This window comes from Camelus bactrianus, chromosome 5 (genome assembly GCF_048773025.1).
Source record: "Camelus bactrianus isolate YW-2024 breed Bactrian camel chromosome 5, ASM4877302v1, whole genome shotgun sequence".
Taxonomy (NCBI): Eukaryota; Metazoa; Chordata; class Mammalia; order Artiodactyla; family Camelidae; genus Camelus; species Camelus bactrianus.
In genome coordinates this window covers 100,576,762-100,600,184 of record NC_133543.1, presented here as the reverse complement: position 1 = coordinate 100,600,184, position 23,423 = coordinate 100,576,762, and the positions used below count along the sequence as shown (strand labels likewise).

The 23,423-nt window shown below is 47.6% G+C and overlaps 1 long non-coding RNA gene across 1 annotated transcript; it reads left to right on the top strand.

Moving 5' to 3' along the window:
* Nucleotides 1-1,189: 1,189 nt before the first annotated feature.
* On the top strand, nt 1,190-16,090 carry LOC141577762 (uncharacterized). The gene is made up of 2 exons (XR_012507212.1): nt 1,190-1,325; nt 12,855-16,090. It is a non-coding gene; the product is annotated as an uncharacterized LOC141577762 (long non-coding RNA).
* The last annotated feature ends 7,333 nt before the right edge of the window (nt 16,091-23,423 follow it).

Genomic DNA, 23,423 nt, shown 5'->3' with positions numbered 1-23,423 from the left:
GACACCCAGCTGGCTCCCACCCCCCGCCACCTGCCCTCACTGTCCCCTGGGGGATTGTGATATTTTGATTTATGATAAGAAATAAATATTTGGTCTTTACTGCCTTTTGGTTCAGCGAGCTTACAACCCTTGGGATTTCCTAAAGTAATGAGTGACAGAGGTGTTTTTGTTATGTTAATGAGGTGACTTTGGGGCCACCTAAGGGTGGGAGCTTGTTGCCAGGAGAACCAACTGTGTGATTAGAGGTTTGGGAATTTCAGTCCCACCCCCCACAGGAGGAGAGAGGCTAGAGGCTGAATCAATTGCCAACAGTGGGTGATTTAGCCCATCGTGCCTGTGCAATGAAGCCTCCACAAAAACCCCAAGGCCAGGCTCAGACAGCCTCCAGGCTGCTGAACACGTGGAGACCTGGGGAGAGCGGTGTGCTCAGGGGGCATGGAAGCCCTGAGTCCCTTCCTCATGCCTCACCCTGCAGAGCTCTTCTACCTGGCTGTCCCTGAGTTACAGCCTGCTGCGATAAACTGGTGACCTAGTAAGTAAAATGTTTCTCTGAGTTCTGAGAGCCCCTCTAGAAAGTTAGTTGAACCCAAGGAGAGGGTCGTTGGAACCTTGAATCTATAACTGGTTGGTCAGAAGCACAGGTGACAACCTGGACTTACAGTTGGCATTTGATGTAGGGGGTGGGGACTGAGCCCTTAACTTGTGGGATCCGACATCGTCTCCAGGCAGAGTGTCAGAAGTGAGTTGAACTGGATGACACCCAGCTGGTGTCTGAGAATTGCTTGGTGGTGGAGAACCCCGCCCCCACCTCCTAATTAGGTGCAGAAGCATCAGGTTGATGTACGCTCCAAACCAGTTACCACCCAGAAAATGGAAACGTCTCCACATGGAACAGGGTAACTTGCTATAGGGAGTCCTTGCTGCTTAAACTGGCCAACATCAGTAAGTGAAAACAGGCGGGAGGAAGGCAAAACACTGGGTGGCTGCAAGGTTCCCCACGAGCCAGATGACGAGCCCCTGTGTGTGTTCACGGGTGTGTGTATGTGTGCGTGCCTTTGTATTTGTCCCTGTGTATTTGTGTATTGTGCGTGTGTTTTGGTAATCATGGGATGATGTATCTGTTTCCTTCCTGTGACTCACTTGGTCCTTGGAGTGCTGCGTTGAAAAGGATGCAGAAACAGCATACAAGGGAAGGGCGTGCAGGGGACTTGAAGAGGGTGCGGCAGGCGTGGAGAAGGAAGTGCCAGCAAGCCAGCCCCATGTTCTGAAGCAAAAGACAGAGGCAGGTTTGGGGGAATGAAGCACCTACGCCCGACCACCAGCAGGTAGGCACAAGGGGGCTTTGCTCCACATACAGTTATTGACTTCTATTTGTGTTGTTGATGAATTTACACATTGTATCAATTTGAAGACTTGAGCTGGTTAATTGGATCTAATCCAAAAACTGGATTTGGATTTCTTATCAGTGGAAAGAGGCCTTATCTTCTAGCTCTGTTTTTGAAAGTTAGAAAGGAGAGTTTCTGTAAGAAAAGGAAGCCTGCAAATGCACTTGGAATCTTTCCATCAGCTTCCCTCTGGCTACAACGTCCCTACCCTGGGCTCAGACCAGCGCATCCCCAGGAGATGGGGGAGATGGGTGTTCTTACACAAAGAGCACTGTGAAACACAAGCACAGATAGCTCTCTACCCAGATACTCCAGAGTCTTGGAAGAAAGGAATATGCACAGATCTGTATGTTAGAATCAAGACCCAACTTAATCTCAGCTGGAGATTCTGAGAACAAGTATTTACCTAGAATCATTCTTTCTAGAACATTCTAGAGGACTCCAAAAATGATCCCCCCAAATCGGAAGTCCACCTGATTTTTTCCACCTGAAGAGCAGAGAATTGAGATTTGGGTGTCAGGCATACGGCCAAAGGACTGTGCAGGAACGGGTAACTCTTGCATAAACGTTTAAGAAAATGCCAGATTCTCAGCCGTTGCGTCCCTTTCAGAGCCAGTCAGTGATGCACCAAGCCATCAGCAGCTTGTACCAGCTCACAGGAGCTAATTACTAAAGTTTCAGGAATTTTGTGAGCTAGTTGGGTTTTTGGGGGGAGGGAAGGGTTAGGTAATTTTGTTTATTTATTTACTTTTTATTAAAGTTTTTCAAAATGGATGTACTGGGGATCGAACCCAGGACCTCACGCATGCTAAGCATGTGCTCTACCACTGAGCTACCCCCTCCCCCTCTGAGCCAGTTAAACATAGCTGTTATTAAAGATCAAAGTAGATAAACTCAGAAATAAATTATATGAAAAAGAGGTCATAAGTACTCAGTATTCATCACTTCCTGTTCATTTCACTGCTGTCGGTGCTATCGAGGCTACTTACATCTGCTGTGTCATGGTGGCGGAAATCTTACACAACGGTGGTGGTCACTGTGTATTTCTTCCCAACTCTGAATTTGGTGATGTCAGGTTGGTAGCTTGAACTGGCCATGGTGGAAATATTTACACCTTGGAAATCAGTAGGTGCTGGTCAGGGCTTTGCTTTTCCTCCAGGGAGCTGGTTGGTTAACAATTTCCAGCACACCACTGCTCAAACTCCTTACTACTCAGAGGGGAATGAAAACATGGCAGGAGGGTGTGATCCCTGCAGCCTAGGCAGGGGAAGGTGCAGAAGAGAAAAAGCATAAACCCACATGCTCCTTCCCCTGGCTGGAGGAAACACTTTGAAACAGAAAACTTGCACGGGGCATCCTCACTTTTTGCACTGCACATGCATCCCAGGTGAGCTCAATGCCTGCCCTTCCTGGCTTCAGCGGAGAAGTCATTACTGGGTCCAGAGACTGAGGCTGGATGACGGCATCCCGGGGAGTGGCCATCACAGGTCCTTTCTCCCCAGAATCCCAGGCCCTCCATCTGCAGTGAGCTCTGTGTTGCAGATGCTCCACCGGGCAGTGGGGACCTAGGGCGATGGAGCAGGACCCACAGAGGTGGTGCGTGCGCTGCAGCTCGGAGGAGGCAGGTGACCCACCGCCTCCCAGTGCAGGGCTTTCCAACTGAGACCTGGGTCTAGAAACAAGCCTGTGTGCTGAACTGAGGACGGTTTTTAGCTGCTAATGAAGATACATGAGATTAGGAAGAAACGGTGGCAGAAGCAATCTTTCAGAATGAAATAGGATAGAGCTTTGAGATTGGTAGGCATCTGACCTCAAATCCTGCCTCTGAAAGAACACAGGGAGGCAGAAACCCAGAACAGAATCCAAGTGGAGGAACCTGCAGGCACTCTTGGAGTGATAATGCTATTGGACTTGCTAGGTGAGTTTAGAACAGAAAGAGAGACACCTAAAATGCTAAGATTAAAAAGAGCGGAAACTGGGGGCACTCGGTGATAGCTATTTGATCTGAAAATTTAGCATCTGGGACCCAGCAACTCCTCATTACAAATACACTCACAAAGACGTCTGTGATGGGGAGAAGTAGCCACAACCTAAATGATCCTCGGTTAGGACCCAGGATATCCATGCAAAGACAAGCTCAGCAATCATGGAAAGAACATTCTAGGTTTGTAATTTTAAACTTGGAGAAATGTCACTATATGGGTTTAATAAACTAGAGAAAGAGAAAGTAGGAGACGGAGTGACAGAGTAGATTATGTGCACAGAAGATGCCTGGAATGGGAAATCCCAAACTGGTAACAGTGCAAACCTTTGGGATGTAAGACCGGGGAGAGGAGCTTTCATACCGATTTCATCTACTTTTGTCTTGTACTTGCTTTTCTTTTTCTAATTAAAGAGGGAGAAATGATGTCTGGTGTTCAGGTATTCATAGTGGGTCCTTGCCCCCTGCTGGCCCAGGAGGGGTCGGAGCTGGACCCTGTGCTCTGCCCGTGGACTCTCCCTCATTTTGCAGGCAGAGGTGCCAGTGTCTGAGCTGCAGCTCCATACCAGGCAAACCCACAGACGAACGACACGTGAGAAGACCCAACGCCCGCGCAGCTGAGTGCTCTTCCCTCTTAATACCTGCTTCCCCGCTGGAAGTCTAAAACTAATTAGTTTTCTAATTCATTTATTTTTATTGAAGTAGAGTTGATTCACAATGTTGTGTTAGTTTCAGGTGCACAACAAAGTGATTCAGTTATACGCATACATATATATCTATTCTTTCTCAGATTCCTCTCCATTACAGGTTATTACAAGGTATTGAATATAGTTCCCTGTGCTGTACAGTAGGTCCTTGTTGTTTACGTTCTATATAGTGGTGTGTACGTGTTAATCCTAAATTCCTAATTTATCCCCCACCTTGCATCCCTTTCTTCTTTGGTAACCACAAGTTGTCTTCTGTGACTGTGAGTCTGTTTCTGCTTTGTAAAGAAGTTCATTTGTATCAGTTTTTTTTAGATTCCACATATAAGTGATATCATATTTGCCTTTCTTTGTCTGACTGATGTCACTTAATATTGATAATCTCTACGTCCATCAATGTTGCTGCAAATGGCATGATTTCATTTTTTATGGCCGAGTAGTATTCTGTTGTACATATTTACCACATCTTCTTCATCCAGTCATCTGTCAATGGACATTTTGGTTGTTTCCATGTCTTGGCTATTGTAAATAGTGCTGCTATGAACATTGGGGTGCATGTATCTTTTTAAATTAGTGTTCCCTCCAGATACATGCCCAGGAGTGGGATTGCTCGGTCATATGTCTATTTTTAGTTTTTTAAGGAACCTCACACTGTTCTCCATAGTGGCTGCACCAAACTGCATTCCCGCCAGCAGTGTAGGAGGGTTCCCTTTTCTTCACACCCTCTCCAGCATTTATCATTTGTGGGCTTTTTGATGATGGCCATTCTGACTGGTGTGAGGTGATACCTCACTGTAGTTTTGATTTGCTTTTCTCTGTAAAACCAACTAATTTTTTTTTTAAGAGAAAAGGCACTAGCGCAACTTACGAGTTTGTGGAGACAAACCCGCCCGAGGCAGTGGAGGCTGTTCTGCGTCCCTGCTGGGCCACAGCAAATGCGCAGCTCTGCTCTGCTCTGCTGCGTTCGGAGGATGCAGGTGCTGCCCTGGGCGGGCACAGAGCTGCCCTGAGGAGACCCGCGGGGAAGGGAATCTCAGTGGGGCTGGCCTTGGTGATGTCAGCACACTCCTGGAACGGACGTGCTGGTGTGTTTTCTCCTGAAAATCCCCTCCAGATCTGGGGTGTATTCATTTCCAAGTCACCAGAAATTCAGAGACTTAAAACAACACTTGCTTATTAGCCCACAGCTCCCATGGGTTGGAAGTGCGGCAGGTTCCACGGGTCTGACCCCCACCTCGAGGTGTGTGCATGCTGCGGGCCTTTCTGCAGGCCCTGCGGAGAGCCTGCTTCAGGCTCTGTTGGGCTGTGGCAGGTCCAGATCCTTGCGGTCGTGGGGCCGAGATCCCTGCTTCCTTGCTGGCTACACACTGAGGGCCATTCCCAGTTCTTAGAGACCCCCACCCCAACATGCCCTGGTTCCCAGCCCCTTCCTCCACCTCCAAAGCCGGCGACAGCGGATTGAATGCTTCTCACCCTTCCAATCTCTCCTGCCCCTCCTTCCAGGGTCACACCCCTGTGACCCACCCCGTGCCTCCCTCCTCCCTTTCTGGGGGTCCTGCAATGGCACTGGGCCCACCTGGATGAACCCATCTCCTCTTTTAACCTTGACGACGCCCGCGAAGTCCCCTTTGCCTGGCAAGCGAGCGCGTTCCCAGGCTCCAGGTAATAGAGCATGCGTGTCCTGGGGGCCACATTCGGCCGACCCCCCCAAGATGGCCCTCTTGATAGCATGGGCAGCTGTCAGCCCAGGGGAGAGAAGGCTCGGGAGTGAGGACCTCATGACCAGCGAACTTGCCGCCTCTTTAACCCGGGTTCTGGTTCTGGGAAGTCCATTTGGCTTTAGTTCCACTCTCAGTGGCTTCAAACCAAAACAACTGCAATCAGACTGAAGAAGGAGTGTGAGCTGGGGGGGTGGGAATGGAAACTGGAGAGAACTCAAGAGGAATCACTGTCTCACAGTCCTGCCTGGTTTGGGCCTGTTCAGAGACTCAAGATCTTCCAGGATATGATTTTCTGACTTAGAAATTATCTATAGAAAAAATGCTCAATATCGCTAATTATCAGAGAAATGCAAATCAAAACTACAGTGAGATATCACCTCACACCAGTCAGAATGGCCATCATTCAAAAGTCCACAACTGATAAATGCTGGAGAGGCTGTGGAGAAAAGGGAACCGCCCCAACACACACTGTTGGTGGGAATGTACTTTGGTGCAGTGACTATGGAAAACAGCATGGAGAGTCCTTAAAGAACTAAAAATAGACTTACCATGTGATCCAGCAATCCCCTCCTGGGTATATATCTGGAAAAGATGAAAACTCTAATTTGAAAAGATACATGCACCCCAATGTTCACAGCAGCACTATTTACAGTAGCCAAGACATGGAAACAACCAAAATGTCCATGAACAGATGACTGGATAAAGAAGTTGTGGTATATTTATATATGTACATATACGTGTGTGTGTGTGTGTATATATATATATATATATATATAAAAATATAAATATAATGGAATACTACACAGCCTTAAAAAAGAATAAAATAATGCCATTTGCTGCAACATGGATGGACCTAAAGATTGTCATTTTAAGAAGAATATTAATCAAGAAAATCACCATAGTTGACCTCTACCTATGCAAGCCACTTACATCTAGGAACTTATCCAAACATCGCCCAGGCTTGTCATCTTGGGACAGAAGAAAGAATATGCAGATACAAAAAAAGTAGCAAGAATCTAAGGACTGGAGGCATGAACTCAATGCAAGTCAAAGTTTCACCTACAATTGAACAAAATCCCGTCCTCCCATGAGTCTGGAATTAATATCCATTATTGGTTTCACTTCAGTCTTCAAGATTTAAAGTTCTGTGCGTATTGCCAAGGAAGTTGCATTATATCCTTTGGTTCCCTATTGTTATTCTAAGTTTGGCTTATTTGTGGATGAATTCATGGGCAGATCGTTCTAGAAAATATGATATAGCTAAGAAGAACTGGATAGGTGATGAGAATGGAAACTCATAAACAAATGTGGATGGCATTTCATTTCTGATTACAAGGGAGAGCACCAGATCTAGATGGTGGATTGAACCCTTGGTTTATCCATCTTCCTCCCCCAAATCTCATTTAAATGACAGAATAAATATTTAAATAACAGAAGCATTTAAAATGTAGTGGTGAGTATACAGAGGTTTATTATGTTATTTTCTCTACATCGATGTATGTTGAGAAATTACATAATAAATCTTAAGAAGAAGGAGGAGGAGGAGGAACTCAGAGTAATGCTGGAAAAGAGATGAGAAATTCTTTAAAATCTATGAATGAGATACAGTAGATAGGAGGAAGTGATAAAAGCTTAGTCAGAACTGAAACAGCTCACAGCCCATTGGGGGTACAAAAAAAGTAAATGAATTAATTTTTCAGAAACTTCCCGAACTCACAGAGCAGGCTGGGGCTGGGAGTCAGCTGCTAGGTTCCAGAAGGGCCCAGGCCCCTGCTGTAAGTCTCTGTCCTCGTGAGAGCATCGAGGTCCTGGCCCAGGGAGCTCCCAGCCACCACATCAGCATGGAGGGGTAAAAAGCGAGGAGTCTCCACACAGCAGTGAGAGCCCCTAATTTCATGTTTCTTCAAGGGCATCCTTGTCCCAGGAGCACAGCAGCCCCTGAGAACGTGTCAGAGAGGCACACTCCCAGACACCGCCCCCAAATCCTCCAAATCAGAGATGTAGCCGGAGAGACTGGGCAAGCTGTGTTTCAGCACATCTTTCAAGTGACTCTGACACACACTCACACACCCTGCTCCCAGGCTAACTGCCATCTCTCTTCCTGCACCGAAGAGAATCCGCAGTCCACTAACCAATACCCCATCCACGTAAATGACAGAAAGACCCCTCTCCGTACTGGCCAATATTCACCTCCTTGCAGCCACAGGCAAGCCACCGCCAAACCCTGCAGCCAGGCTCTGCCTTTCAGGAACATTTATGACAGGAGAATTGAAACAGTGACTTCTCATTTACAAGGGGTGCTCACAACAGCTGTTGATACTGATAAATCTAGATCTTCACTGATAGCTATGAAACCACATACAGGAGTTATAAGACTTTGGAGGAAAATCAAGTGTCTGTAAGTGGCAAGCATTGCGAATGACTTGCAAGAAACAAGGTACAATGGAATATTACTCAGTCATTAAAAAGAATGAAATTATGCCATTTGCAGCAACATGGATTACATTAAGTGAAATAAGTCAGACAGAGAAAGACAAATATCATACGATGTCACTTATATGTGAAATCTAAAAAAACCCCACAAAATTTATTTACAAACCAGAAATAGACTCACAGACATAGAAAAAGACTGTGGTTACCAGCAGAGAAAGGTGGAGGAGGGATAAATTAGGAGTTTGGGATTAATAGATACACATTATTATATATAAAATAAATAAACAACAAGTACCTACTGTATAGCACAGGGAACTTTTTTCAATTTCTTGTAATGAAGCTGTAATGGAAAAGAATCTGAAACAATATAAACGTATGTATATGTATAACTGAATTACTATACACATGAAACTAACATTGTAAATCAACTGCACTTCAATAAAAAAAAAAAGATTAAAAAAAAGAAACATGGTTAAGACAAGAAAGAGACAAAAGTCCTTTAAAAGCCTAATTAATACCCTCTGAGAACCAACACTACATTCAAGAAACAAGAACAGGCTGCTATGAAAATGATCAATTAGACGGTCACAGACAGTTCTGGGGAATTAAAAACAATAAAACAGCAAAAGGTAATAATATTTAAACAGGAGCCTCAGGGGAAGAATTGGATCATGAAATGGATGTAGCCGGAAAACAAATTTGTGTTTTAGAGCACAGACCATAAAGCAAGCTTACAAAGAGCACGATGTTCTGGAAGAAATGCGCCAGCCTGTCGTCTGCAGCTACAGGGGAAGGGAGGACTTTCCTATTTGACTTTAGTCACTCCCTGTTGTTTGAATTGTCCACAACGAGCATTTTCAGAAAAGCAATAAGCGTAAATTTGAATTGTAGAAGCCCGTTTATGAAAGCAGTATGCGTATGTTTCTGCAAGACCGAGTTTAAAGGGTGGTCGCCAAACTGTAAGCAGCTCTCCTCTCTAAGTGGTAGCTTTCAATAATTTGCATCTGCTTCTATAAATAGGTACTGTTCTTAGGGTGCACTCTAGTCCATCCGGTGCAGATGATCCGGTTTGCAGAGGACTGGCCACACGGCATTGGGAACCAGGAGATGCCTCACTTCCAGGTGGGGCTGGGCCGTGAGTGCTGGGCTGGCCTTTGAGTTGGGAACTGACTGAGCTGCGGGATGTAGAGAAGGCTCTCCAGAGGAAGCTGGATAGGGTTGCCTTGAGGTCCCTGCCAGCTGGGAGAAGAGCACGCTGCAGGGCTCTCCTTTGAACCTGCAGCTCATGCACAACCCTGTGCTGCTTGTTGTTTGGGTTTTATTATGATTTTAATGCCATCTGTCATCTCTTTGCCCTCAGTGACTCTTGGGTTCTAAAGAGTTACCAGCTACATCATTGCTTTGTAAAAAACCACCCCAAAACCACCCCAAAACTTAGTGGCTTAAAAAAACAGATCATATTACTTCCTGCAAACTCGTAGTTTGCCTGCCCAGGCTCAGCTGGGCTTGTGCGTACATCTGTGAGCTGGCGGGAGGCAAGGTGGTCCAGGATGGTCTTGGCTAAGAAGATGCAGCCCTGCTCCACGTGGTCTGTCATCCTCCAGCTGGCTAGAGCCTGGGCTTGTTTTCCCGGTGGAGGCAGGGCTCAAGTAAGAGAGCAGAGGAGCACAAAGTCTCTTGAAGCCAAGGTTCAGATGCTTCCACCACATTTATTGGCTCAAGCAAGTCATAGACCAGTCTGCATTCATGGGAAGCGGAAAACAGACTCCGACTGTCGACGTAAAGAGTGCCAAGTCACATCGCGGAAGGGCGCGAGCGTGGGAAGGAGTAGAAAACTGGGGCCATTTTGGCACTGGATCCACTGAAAGTCTATTATGTAGCCCAGCTGGGGTGGCCCACACTCTGTGCAGAAGCACGCAGAGCTGAGCACACATGCTTACACCATCGGGCCTTTTGGGAACTGCATTTTGCCATTAGGTAGTTTTTGGTGAAAGGAGTTCAGTTGTGATGGGTGCCCGGGGCCCCCTCTCTGTCTGGTCTGTCCCGTCTGTCTTCTCCTGCCCAGCAGGGAGCCTCTCACAGGCTACAGAGGTTCCAGTTTCCCAGAGTGAGCCCCCTGGTCCCTGCCAAGGACGAGCTCATCACGCCCTTCTGTTTCTTCCTTTAGAGCGTCTTCCCTTCACTAGTGAAGGGGAAAACGCCTTTCATCCAAACCAATGAAAAGTTTCTATCCTGAAACACAAGGTTATCAATTCTATAGCAGTGCTGTCCAGTAGGATTTTCTGGGATGACAGAGAAGTTCCATGCCGGGTTAGCCTGTATGGTAGCCTCTCGCCCCTCATAAGAGAACTTTATTGTTTTATTGCCCTAAATGACTTTTTCTACCAAAGGTGAAGAGAAAGAGGATCAATGGAGTGAAGGGGGTGGGGGAGACCCATTTCACCAGACTTACCATTGAAAAAAAGAAAGAGAGCTTTTTTAAATTTCAGAATGCAAAGAAAGCAGATGACAGATGGGGGAGCCTCTTTGGAAATGTTGACTCTCTTGCACAAAGCCATTCCGGCAAATTCTTTCTGCGTGAAGAGTCCGGCCATGTTTGTGGGCAGTCCGCTGCAGACGTGCCCTCTTCTCTCGGCAGAAGAAAAAGCAGTGCAGCTTCCTTGTCAACCGCTGGGTCGGGGAAACAACGGTGTCCTTTGGTTCCACTGGCTCTCTTCTGAGCCAAATGATGACATCACTGAAGCATCTGATTTTTGTCCCCCTACATAAAAGAAGATTAATGGCTAAAACCACAAGAGGGCCTGTTGTTTTGCCAGCCTTGTGTAAGTCTGTGGTTAAAATACTCTCTTTCACAAAAGGCAACATTGCCCCAGAGGTAACAAAAGCCCCTTCTTATGTGATGTGCCTTCCCGTCCCTGAGAAAGACCACCCATGGGGAACGGAGCCATGCCCACGCTCAATGCCCCTGATTGTCCCAGGGCCGGATTCCTCACCATTAGTCCCAGCTGCCAGGAAATCGGCACCTCACAGGGAACAGCCAAGGTGAAACTAAACCATTTGGGCTACGGTCAGAAAAAACTTCAATTCGTGAAATCCAAGGATCTTTAAGGCTGCTGGAACTTGACGCTTAGAGTTTCAAGGCCGGCCGGCGCCCCACTCTTTGTCAGCTGGGCTTCGTGCTCTTTTTTCAAAAGGTGATGAGTGAAGACAGCATCCGAGAAGCAATGTATAGACTTATTTCTGAGACTGTGATTCCACCAGCTTATTACGTTACCTGTCCTGGGGCCCCTGGCGTTTCCCAGCTATGAGCAGAGGTCCCCCGCAGTTCCAAGGGCTTTGCCGAGGCTGGGAGGGCAGTGGGTGCCCGTGGGCGGCTTCTCCACACGGACAGCCAGCTGCTCCCACATGAACAATAACGACTCCAGGCTGTCCGACAGTCTAGTCCTTGGGCGGCTCCGAACATCAGTTCTACAAAGTGAATACGGGATGGGAGGGTTCCTCTCTTAACTAGAGTTGGCAAGGATGTTAGTGTTTACATAAACAACAGTAAGACGGGTAACTCATGGCTTTAAAAAAAACGCCTTTCATCCAAACCAATGGAAAGTTTCTATCCTGAAACACAAGGTTATCAATTCTATAGCAGTGCTGTCCAGTAGGACTTTCTGGGATGACAGAGAAGTTCCATGCCGGGTTAGCCTGCACGGTAGCCACAAGTCACATCTGGCTACTGAGCACCTGTGATGTGGCTTCCGCAACCGAGGACCCGACTTTCACATTTTATTTTAATCAATTTAAATGTGAATAGCTCAAAGTTTCTTCTATATAGCACAAGGAACTATGTTCAAAATCTTGTAATAACCTTCAAAAACATGAAAATGAATACATGTATGTATGTGCATGACTGGGACATGGTGCTGCACACCAGAAGCTGACACGTGGTAACCGATGGTACTTCAAAAAAATAAATTGAAAAAGGAATTTTAATGTGAATAGCTCCGTGTGTCCTCCATGCAAGTTTTGCAGTCCTGTAGCTCCTTAGAAAGTTTCACAGACACTTGACATACGACCCAGCAATTCTGCCTCCAAATATTTATCCAGGAGGAATGAAAGCGTATGAACACAGAGTGAATTTTATTCAAGTGTTTGTAGCAGCTTTATTCATCAGCGCTAGAAACTGCAGAAAAGCTCAAGTGTCTATTGACTGGTGAGTGGAAAAACGGACTGCGGTTTATGCCTCCAGGGGAAGGCCACCCGGAGGTAAAAAGGAACGCACTTTGGACACGGGGAAATGTTACACTAAGTAAAAGAAGCCGGACTGAATAATTGTATGATTCAGTTTATCTAGAAAAGGCAAAACTTCAGTGACATAAAGCAGGTCAGGGGCTGCCCGGGGGTGGAGGCTGGGAGATGCGGGGAGAGGGCGGCCGCCAAGGGGCTTTCCGGGGACGGAAATGCTCTATGTCACGAATGCAGCTGTGGTTACACGACCATACACAGCCGTCACAAGACTCACTGCACTGTGCGCTTACAGTTGGTGCTTTATGTTATATAAATGAGATGCCCATAAAGCTGGTTTTTAAAAACTCCCTATAGCTTTTTAAATGAAAATTATGAAATGTCTTTCCTATAGGTTTCTCGATTACTTCTCTATTGACCTGCTTAGGTGAACACAGGAAACACTGAGGCAAGCGGCTGGGGGCTCCTTCAAGCCAGCGGGGGAATTTACAGCCTCCTGGTTCTCTCAAGTCCACGATGTGAAAGAACAGCTCGGCACACTTGGAATCATAGTTCCGTGAATGTGACAGTGAAGTCGGGCAGACAGCAGGCATGATGGCTTCACCTGCTACCTTTGCACTCTCTGAACTGGATTGCTTGACGCTCAGTGTAGACCCAACACCAGGGCTGTAGAAAGTGTGCCCTCTGGGAGCCTGCCACCGCTGGCTGGACTGCGCGGCAGGGACGGGAGCTGCGTGCACAGACTCACATTGATGCAGACCCAGCCACTGGTCTCACTACAGTTACTGTGTCACCCAGCTGGGAAGGTGGAGGGCAGGACCCCGCACGTGTGTGCCGTGGCGTCGAAGACGTGGAATGGATCCAAGTCCTCAACCACCGTGGAAGAGAGGTGCTGTCAACCCCGGGGCGGGAGGCCCGGAGCAGACAGTGATCTCAGATGTGGAGGTGGGGACTGAAATAATCAGCGGGCACTGACGAAGGAGGCTGCCCTGGGAAACAGGAAATGGGGGTGGCGAGCAGGGACAGGGAACCTCGCTGTCTCCTGTAGAGTGAATGGTCGGTCCTTTCAGACTGTGGGTGCGTGTGAGACTCTGATCATATAACAACTAAGTGGAAAAAATTAACCATAAGAGGTGGCCTGGACTCTTGCCCCTAGTTCCTCCAGGTCCTAGAGCTAATTATCTTCTCTGGCTTTCTGCTGGCAAGAGTGATTCCCAGGTGTGGCGACCTCTCAATGCCCCCGGGGCACTGGCCGTTCTCGGGTCCCCGGCCCCTCTTTGCACTCTGAGCTGTGCCTGGGTGATTCCTAATTGTTCAGGGTAAGAAGGCCGAGCCTTCTGAAAGGTGCAGAAGGCCCCTGAGACACACCTCTGTGTCCACTTCAGGGGCTCTCCAGTAGGTCTCACTCTGATAAGAGGAGCTCCCTGTACTGTGACGGGGAACTGTCCCACCACAGGTGTCCCCTTCTGTGTCTCACTCTCTCTAAGCTGTGACCGATGGGCCCAGCTGCCATCCATCCACTGGGCACTGAGGGGACCAGCGAGGCCCCTTTGATGATTCCCGTCTGCCTGGTGGGCCCACGAGGCTCAGAAGGACAATGCTTCACTGAAGAAATTCAAGAGCGGCTCTTCTCTGAATTCATTCTGAACGACGTCAAGTCCCCTTAAGTCCAGCCATCAACCCGGGAAACACGTTTCCATGAGAGATTATGGCGACGTTGCATTTGGTTGACACCTTTATTTCATTTGACGTGTCCTAACCATTTCAGCGTCCCCAGGACTAGATGCGCGGCCTGACACGCATTAGGTGCTCTAGAAATGTTTGTGAAGGGAGCACGGGCAATACAAAGTGGCTTATTTCTCATTACCTCCTTCTAAGAAAGGTGATATCTGAGAAATGACTTCCGGCTGAGACCTGTTAACAAGCACGCGTCCAGTCCTGCACCGGACACTAGGAACAGAGGGTAAAGCAGATTTAAAAACTACGGTGTGTGCGTGCTCCCCCTGCCCGCCAGGCACCCGCGGGCCTGGGGGGAAGCCTGGTGAGGAAGAAGTATTTGCGGTGTCATGTTAGTTACCAAACCAAACTCGGGTCCCCTCGCCCAGGTGCGGTAAATCCAAGCTGCTGACCCCGGCTTGTGGTGAAGGAAAGCGCAGAGTCCGGGGTAGCTGGTGCTTAAAACACTTCAACTGTCCGGTGGTTTCTGGGCAACAGTTTTTACAGGCAAAATCTGGGGGGAGGTCTGGGGTGTGTGACCTTCCTCTGACCGGCTGCTGGTGAGGTCAGCCTTCAGGTTCCTAGCGGTCTAGGGTCCGCGTGCTTGTGCTCAGCCTGAAGTTTCCACCCTCCACTGGGGTGGGTCTTAGTTCCCATCAAAGAACTCAGAGACCTGTATCAGGTGGCTCTGTACACCCCTTTGGGAGGGACCAGGACCCTGCCCGTCCCCGCACGACTGTTCCTTGATTGCCTTTCCTTTGTCTGCACCCCCTCCCTGCCCTAGTTAGGGACTGTTTGAATCTGCCCTTTGGAACCCAGGGAAGGTCTAGGAGGCTGAAACCTTTTTCCTACAAGCAAGAAATGGGGAGAAGGAAGGGCTTTTGTACCTGGGAGGGCCCCACAGGGTCCTGCTCATTTTCAATACAATGTGTGCAAAAGAGCTCAAGTCTGCCAGGTGGGGTGCGGGGAGGTGACACTCACTGTCTGGTTTTCTCTGTGACTTTGGCGGCAGAAACTTCCGAGAGAAATGGGAAGCAGGCAAGGAGTGTGGTGTCTAGGGAGGGACATAAAGGTTTGAAACAGCATGACAATGCAGGGAGAGGGGCGGACACCAGTGTGTGACCGCTGAGAGTCCCTGAGTGCTCACCAGGGCCGGAGACCACAGATCACTGTGCTGGTGTGAGTTCCTGACACGCACTCAGGGGTTGAAGCATCAACATGGGGCATGAGACATGTGAGCCTGCGAGGGACAGGGAGGCTGTGGAGCTGGGTCCCTGCAGTAGAGGGGCGGTGAGAATCGGGGCTGGATGACACGGAGGCGAGGCCTCACAGGGAGGAGCCTGGAATCTGCTTGTAGCCAAGAGGGTGCCCGTCTCCCACTCACCACTCTAGTCCCCTCTCGGTGGGCTTTGGAAGAACAGAGCATCTCCACCGACAGAACAGAGCAGAGGGAGACCCCGGGGAGGGTCCATCCAGGTGAGGAGGCAGGAGACCCTGGAAAGTGTTTGTTCATCACTCTGGGCAAGGGCTCCAGGTGGCAGAGGGAGACGGCATGGAGGGGGAAGCCTGAACAGCCCCAGGGTGAGTTTTCAGGAGAGGAGACAGGGGAGTGCTGGGGACAGCTGGGAGGAAGATGGGACCAGATATGGTGGGACTGTCTGCAGAGAGGTTTTGAGAAGGTAACCCCAGCGTAGAGGCGGAGGACACCCAGGAGGGAGCCTGGGTCTTGGCACCTGGACATAGAGAGGTTTCTTTTCCTAATACACGTGTGTACTTTGGTTTGTCAGGCCACAGCCCAAGGAAATACAATGGGCTCATCCTTTAACCCAAACTGCAACAGACAACCAACAACCTTGAAGCTGTGTCCACCGTCACTCTCTGAAGGTGTCCAGTAAAATCTGCTTGTCTCTCGAATTGAGTCTTATTTTGGCTTTGATTTTATTCATTCTATTTTAAGTTTGCAAACTGCCACACAGCTTTTTAAAAGACCTGTACACAGACTAAATCAAAACAACAGACGAATTCCTCGCCCTCTTGTAGTTCAGTGCTTAGGTACAGTCAAGTCCCAAATGATAAATTAGCTTAATAACTAGTAATTATTTGTTGCCTATTGAATCCCTTTGGGATGTAAGCTAAACATAAATGGGAACAAACTGTTTTACTTTAGGAGACAAAGAAATGAAAAAACCAGAGCTCATTTTTAAAGTTACTTTTTGAAAATGGCAAGAGGGCCGTGCAACTGGCAGAATAATGACCTCTCTGCTTCTCCCCAGTGTCCATGTTTTAATCTCTGAAACCCAATCTCTGATCTTAAGGGTCTTGAGAGAAGGAGATTTTTCTAGATTCTCTGGTAGGGCCAGTGCAAGGACAAGGGCTTTTACAAGAGGAGGGCAGGGGTCTGAGTCAGAGTCAGCGACGGGATGGCAGAGGCGCTTTGGTGACGGAGGAGGGGCTGCAAGCCACTGAGAGCAGGCAGCCTGTCGGAGCCAGAACAGGCAAGGAGCGGCTTCTCTTCTACAGCTTCCAGAAGGAACGCAGCTCTGCTGACGTCTTGACTTTAGCTCAGTGAGGCCCATGTCAGACTTCTAACCTCTAGAGCGATAACACATCTGAGTCGTTTAAAGCCTCTAAGTTTGTGGTAACGTGTTTGGGCAGCCCTGGGATACTGACGCCAGCCCAGATGTTATTATGAAACGTGACCCCTGAAAAGCAAAGCGCCTCCGAACAGACCCTGAACTCACACCTAAGGTAGGTCAAGTTTCCTCTCCGGTCCACCCCTGGTGCCTTATCCAGACTCCAAACTAATGAGAACATTCCACGTGCTTGAAGCTGGTCACAGCCTTAGTAAAGGCACAGTGGCTGCAATGCGAGGCCTTCGGTCCAGCTCGCTCGTGTGCTCCGAGGTCGAGAGGACCCAGCCCCGCTGAGGACCTGCCTACCCATCCATGCCTGGGGCCCTGGGCGTCCAGCTGTGTTTGTGGCCAGGCTGGGCACTCCATCCCCACCCAGTGCAAACGGGTCTTTGCCCTGACACTGCCTGCTGGCCCCCTGCACCCAGTGCACCCTCTAAACGTTCACAGGCCCTGGGGATTTGACAGGCCTCATTGGGAAGCTTTAATCTGTTTACCACAGGGCTTTAGCGCCAATTTTGAAGAAGAATAACTTTGATTTGCTAAAAAAAAAAAGTTCTGTTTATTTCCCTGTCTCCCAAATTAGAACGATTTATTACAGTGTACCTTTAGCTTTAGTCCCAAAGAAACTCAATATGCAACTAACGATTACTAGTTATTAGGGTAATTTTTCATTTAGGATTTCAGGGAGCTGGAGAGACTTCGTCGAGGCGTGAACAGAGCTGGACTTGCAGTAGGTGCGGCTGCCGGGCCTGGGGATCCTGGGGAGGGAGCAGCAGAGCAGGGCGGCTGCGTATACCTGGAAGGTTCAGGAAGGGTTTTCCAGACCAGTTTTTGGAAAAAGCAGGCCTCCTTGCTGCCACTCCTTCTCCGGTACCAGACCCATCCTGCAGGTGGCGCTTCTATTTGCTGATTTGTTTGTTTACTTGGGCTGAGCAAAAGACACCTTCCCAGGCAATGGAAGAGTCTGCTGGGAGCAGACAATAAGACAGGGCGTGTGAAGCCCATTGAAAAGAATGATGAAACTAAAAGTCAGTCTGATTTTTATCACCATCTGGTGACAGCAATTCTAAGCCATCTCAGTGATAATAGTACTCCTAACGTGAATCTTTTTTTGGTCTGAATTGCAGAAAACCGTGGCAGTCACTGTTTCAGTGATATCTATGTAAGCTTCCAGTGAGCGCATTTATGAGTACTGACACCTTAATAAATACTGTATTCTACACAGGAGTTAATTCAGAGACCTTCCGTCCACGCGGACGGGATTTCACAAGCTCACTCTGTGCTGTTTGGGTCTCCAACTCTGGGGCTACACGTCCTGTCTTTACTAGGAAACGTGAAGCAAATTGTGGCAGCAGAGTGAGGTAGAGACGGAGACGCAGACTCCAGCTCCTTCACTCCCTTGTGCTGGTTTTAGTTCACACCATCGCCTACTGATCGCAATTTGAAAACTAAATGTATCCTTTTATCATTGTTAATTGTTTCAAAACTAAAGAGTAAATCAAGAAAATACAATTTACAAAGCCAGTGTGATTTAGTAGTTGCCTAAATTGTATCTTCTGTAGATGTTTCCATTTTATTAAAATCCACTCATTGGTTTTTGGACAATTATTTACACAGAACATTATATCAGGCTGTAACCAAAGGATTGTTGACCTGAAACAAACAGACTGCCAGGTATTTCTCCAGCAAAGATGCGTTTACTCAGGCTCAGTAGAGAATTGCAGTTTGGGGTCTGCAACCATGGTGAGCCATATGCAGGTCCTCATATGGCAAGGGAGGTAGCCCGCTTTTATAGAGGGAATAGGAAGCAGGAGGCGGGGGTAAACAGAGACCCTGGCTTTTCATTGGCTGAGCCCTTGCCAGGAAAGGAGTTTTTCTTCTTCCTGTTGGGTTCTGCTGGTGGTACAGGGTGTGAGAGCGCCCCCTTCTGGTCTCCTCTGTTTCACTGACGTTTCTGTTTATTAATTTTTTTTTTTTTTACAGAACTGAAAGTTTAAACATATATATTTTAGTAATTTTTTAACTTAGGGTTTTTTTTTCTTCCTTTTTTTTTGGTTTATTTTTGTTTTGGGGGAAGTAATTAGGTTTATTTATTTATTTTAAAATTATTATTATTATTTTTAAATGGAGGCACTGGGGATTAAACCCAGGACCTTGTGCATGTTAAGCAGGCATTCTACTACTGAGCTCTACCCTCCTCCTGTTACATAGATTTTAAAACAGTTGAAAAAAAAAAGGCATACTTACTTCCATTTTTTTGTACCAGAACATTCATTTTATTTTTATGTATTTTTTTTTTTTACTGATACAATTCTGTCTATGAAATTCGATAGGAGAAAATGTTCACTGGTTATGTTTCTTTTCTGGCCATTATTATTGCTTGGTCCATTTCATAATTTTATGAAAAATAATTTAGTTGTATAAAAAGGGAGGCGTGGAAGCCACTCTGGGGTCAGACAAGCATGTGACTACCCCACATCAATGTCCCAATGTGTCCATGACCTTTGGGGTCAGAACTCTTCTGCCCTTGGGTGGGTGGGTGGATGCTGGCTGCAGGGAGAAACAGCTCTGAAGACTCCATCTATCCTCTTAAGTAACAAAGCATCTGACCGAGCTCAGGGTGAACGCCTTATTGCCTTATGGAGCTGGGCATCTTGTCTCCCGCTAATGTATGCTCTTGGTGCGCAGGCGCTGCAGGGTTGCCCCAATTATCTTTATAAGGGTGGAATCACTCCCGGGAGAAGGGGGCCTGAGGCCCCACTCCCCTCTGCTTCAGGCTCAGAAATATTGAACAAAGCTTGAGGGGCTGAACTGGCCTCAGTGGAATGGATTGAAGATGTGGTGTGAAAGCTGGCTCTGAGCCCTCTGGGTGGTTGATAAGGGCCACCATCTTGACCCGGCGACCCGGGTACCATTTGTACCTGGTGGAAGGGGCCTGCCCAAGCGTGAGCTGGAAGGAGCTGTTACACCTGGGGCCCAGGCGATTCTTCTGTGGGGCAAGTCAATTCCATATCCCCCTTTTGGGGAGCCATCACTATCTGGCACAGAGGGGATGGTCTGTTCCGCCACTGAAGGAAGCAGGCAGCTGTGGGACCACTCATTCATGCACTAGCAGCTCTAGGCTTATTTGGGAATATTTGAGGGAAATATTCAGAGAAGTTTGGATCCATTTCAGAAGTGCCAGAGGGGGCCATTCTAGTCTGGGCATTAATGCCAAGGTGACCTCATTTGTATTCTGGGCTGGGGAAACCTGCAGTGAAGCACAAGGCACAAATTGTGAAGCCAGCCCCCCAAGCAATGGAATCCCAGTAACATTATCGGCCACAGGGCTCAGCTGCTCACAGGAACTAATTAATGCAGCCGCTCGCAGTCTACTTCTAGAGAAGTTGTTCTGTGTCCAGACCCTGGGCTATGTTTAAGCTGTAAACATGCCTGCTTTTTCAAAAGAGCCACACAAATGTTTTGATCAATCGATACAGCTGCTTCCAGAAAAAGTTCAGCAGGAAGATGGCTCTCTGGTGACAGGTTTTTGAGTGACCAGAAGTGAAGGAGGCACAAGAGGGAGAAGAGACAAAAAAGGAGTGAGTCAGGACCAGGGAAAGAGCAGGCTGAAGGAAAGATAAGCAAACCCGACAGCGTGGTTGCAGAGTTTGGGGATGACAGGGAGATGGAAGAGCAGCTGAAAGGCACCCCTAAACCCCAGCCTGGGCTGGACCCTGTGTTGCTAAGACAGGGCTGGGGGCACCGCTGCATCCCTGGGGTCCCGGGCATCCCAGTCTGCTGTGGTGTCAGCAGTTCCCAGCAAACAGTCCTGACCTCCCTCTAGGATCCCTCTGGCTCCCCACTACCCCTGCTACAGTCTCAGCTCTTGTCCTCCCCACAGTGACCCCTCCCTCAGCAAAAGAGGAAACCGATTCAGTTCAGCCTCTTCAACCGTCTCCGGGCAGTCAGGGCCGCCAGTCCTTGCTGCTCAGCCCTAAACCGCTGGCTCTTCCGTGTGTTCATGGAGAGCAGGGGGCAGAGCTGGCCTGGGGGAGGAAAGAGGCTGCCCTTGGAGGGAAGCCAAGGGGATGCTGAGAGCAGACTTGGCAAAGGGAAAAGGAAGTCCCTTCCGCCCCAAACTGTCAAGGATGGTTTGAATTTAAGCCACAGCAACAATGACAGTTAATGAAAGTTAGCAAAACGAGTGCCCAGTCATCAGTGCAACCAGTCATGGAAGGCACAGGTGCTGAACATAATTTAAAGTCATAAGGACCGTGATGGAAAACTAGTGACATTTGTCACGGGCATAATCTGTAAAGATTCTGGTTTTGCTCACTGAAAATGCTCTTGAATCAAGTTAAGACCCAGGAGGAACAAAACCAAACAGATTATGTTTTTTCAAAGAAAAAAACACCTAGTCCCCGAGGCGCAGACCTCCTGAGGGCCCGCGATGACCTGTGAGGGGCACCAGGCGTCCCAGCTCTGGAATCTTCCAGTGAGCTGGGCTGCCCAGATACTCCCATCTCCAAGGGACGTTATAATCGGAGGGAAAGAGAGGGGATAGAAAGGCAGAAAATGACACACGTGGGCTCGGGGCAAATGAGGGAAGCTCACAATCGCTCGTGCTTTATTTTAGACTTCCTGGGGGCCAGGAAGCTACTCTGCGCGATTCATGACTTTAATATGGAAAGCAGTCCCTAAGTTGTATTTTTATGCCGAGGGAAATCGCTTCATTATCAGTCACCAGTCAGCAACCCAGACATAGAACTTGGGCTCAAAGAAAACAGATGAGCTGTGAACGGTTCCACCCGAGCCCTGATTAGCTGGCAGGCTTGTTTGGAGCAGCCGGGAAACTCCAGTTGGCTTTACATGCTTAAAAATACCAGTCCTACATTAAAAAATGAAACTGCCCTCAAACTGTCTTTATTTTTAAGGAAAGCATCACTAGGCCCATAGCATCTCACACAAGATACAGCTGGTGTCTGCGCATCTTACCGAGAGCAGGTGTTTTGCAATAAAAAGAACACGGGTGTCATCCTGTTCCGGGCAATCTTTAGTTGAGTGACGGTGGCAGATTCTGTTTTTCAAAGATGGCCCCAACAATGTCTCTCATCCCACTTGGTCTGTGGTGTCACTTTGTCCCTCCCCATCAAGCAGAGGGGCTGAGTTCCTGCTCCTTAAATGTGGGCTGGTTTTAGTGACTGGTGGGCCAATAGAATGCGGTGGAAAGATGCCTTGGAAATTTTGAGGCTGAGCCTTGAAGACATGGAGCTTCTGCCAGGTCTTACTCTTGGGCGTCTTCCCCAGGAACCTGGCCTCCATGCTGCGAGAGGGGGCCCTGCAAGCACTCTGGTCGGGGCCCAGGTGGGCTCCCAGCGCTCAGCCACTGGTGGGCGCCATCTTGACAGCCAGCCCAGTTGGCCTTCAGATGGCCACAGCCCCACCCGAGGTTTGACTACAGCACATAAGAGACCCTAAGTGACAGACACCCAGCTGAGCTCAGTCAACACCCAGGGCCATGAGAAATAATAATAAATCATTGTTCTAAGCCGCTAAGTTTTGAGGTGGTCTACTACAGGGTAATAAATCATGGAACAGTGGTCTTGGGCAAGTCTCTCAACCTTTTGGATCTTGTCTTTGCATCTGTTAAAGAGAAAGAGGATGCTTTCCTAGACTGGCTGATACTTAGGACTTTTGTGAAGATCAGACAAAAATGTTTTAAGATCTTTAAAGTGCTTTAAGTTATTACTGCTTTTGTCTCTCACTTCTTCCTTTTCTTTGTATTTCCTTTTTCTTCTATTTAAAAAAAAATACTTCTGTTTTGACTACAAGAATGATACAAATGTACCATAAAAATGTGCCAAGTAGGCAAAAGCTGCAGGAAGAAATTATAATTGCCAACAATCCTTTCAGAGGGCGAGACCTACCACTGACATTTTAAAATATTTACCATCAGTCTTTTCTGTAGATAGACTGACACTCACGTGAGTCATATGCAGTATATGTCCTCTGTCCTAACACAGTCACAAGGATTAATGGTTGGTTGTTAATCAAAAAACTAAAAGCAGGAAATCACTGAAAAATACATAATACACATACACTTTAAATATCTCATTTTTATTTAAAACCTAGATCAAACAGGAGTAGAAAAGACTGTGGCGTGATGCCTTGGCTCTTGCTGGAATTTTGAGTCATTTTTCTACATAAACCGTATCAGTGATGCATTCTTCATGGTGAATCATTTCGTTTTCAGTAAAATTAAGTAACTCCTTAAGGACACCCATCAAAAATATCTAAGTGCAGAACCCTTTTAGATTTTACTTTTCTCCCCTAGCCTCACTAACTCCTCCTCATTAAATTCCGTCTGCAGGCAGACCTCATTTTATGGCACTTTAATTTATTGTACTTTGCAGATGTCGAGTTCTTTACAAACTGAAAGTTTGTGGCAACCCTGTGTCAACCAAGTCTACCGGCACTATTTTTCCAACAGCATAATTTTTAAATTAAGGTGTGTACATTGTTTTTCTAGACATGCTATCATACTAGACTACAATATTGTAAAGTCGTAACTTTCATATGCACTGGAAAACCAAAACAAAATTTGTGTAACTTGCTTTTTTAAGATATTCGCT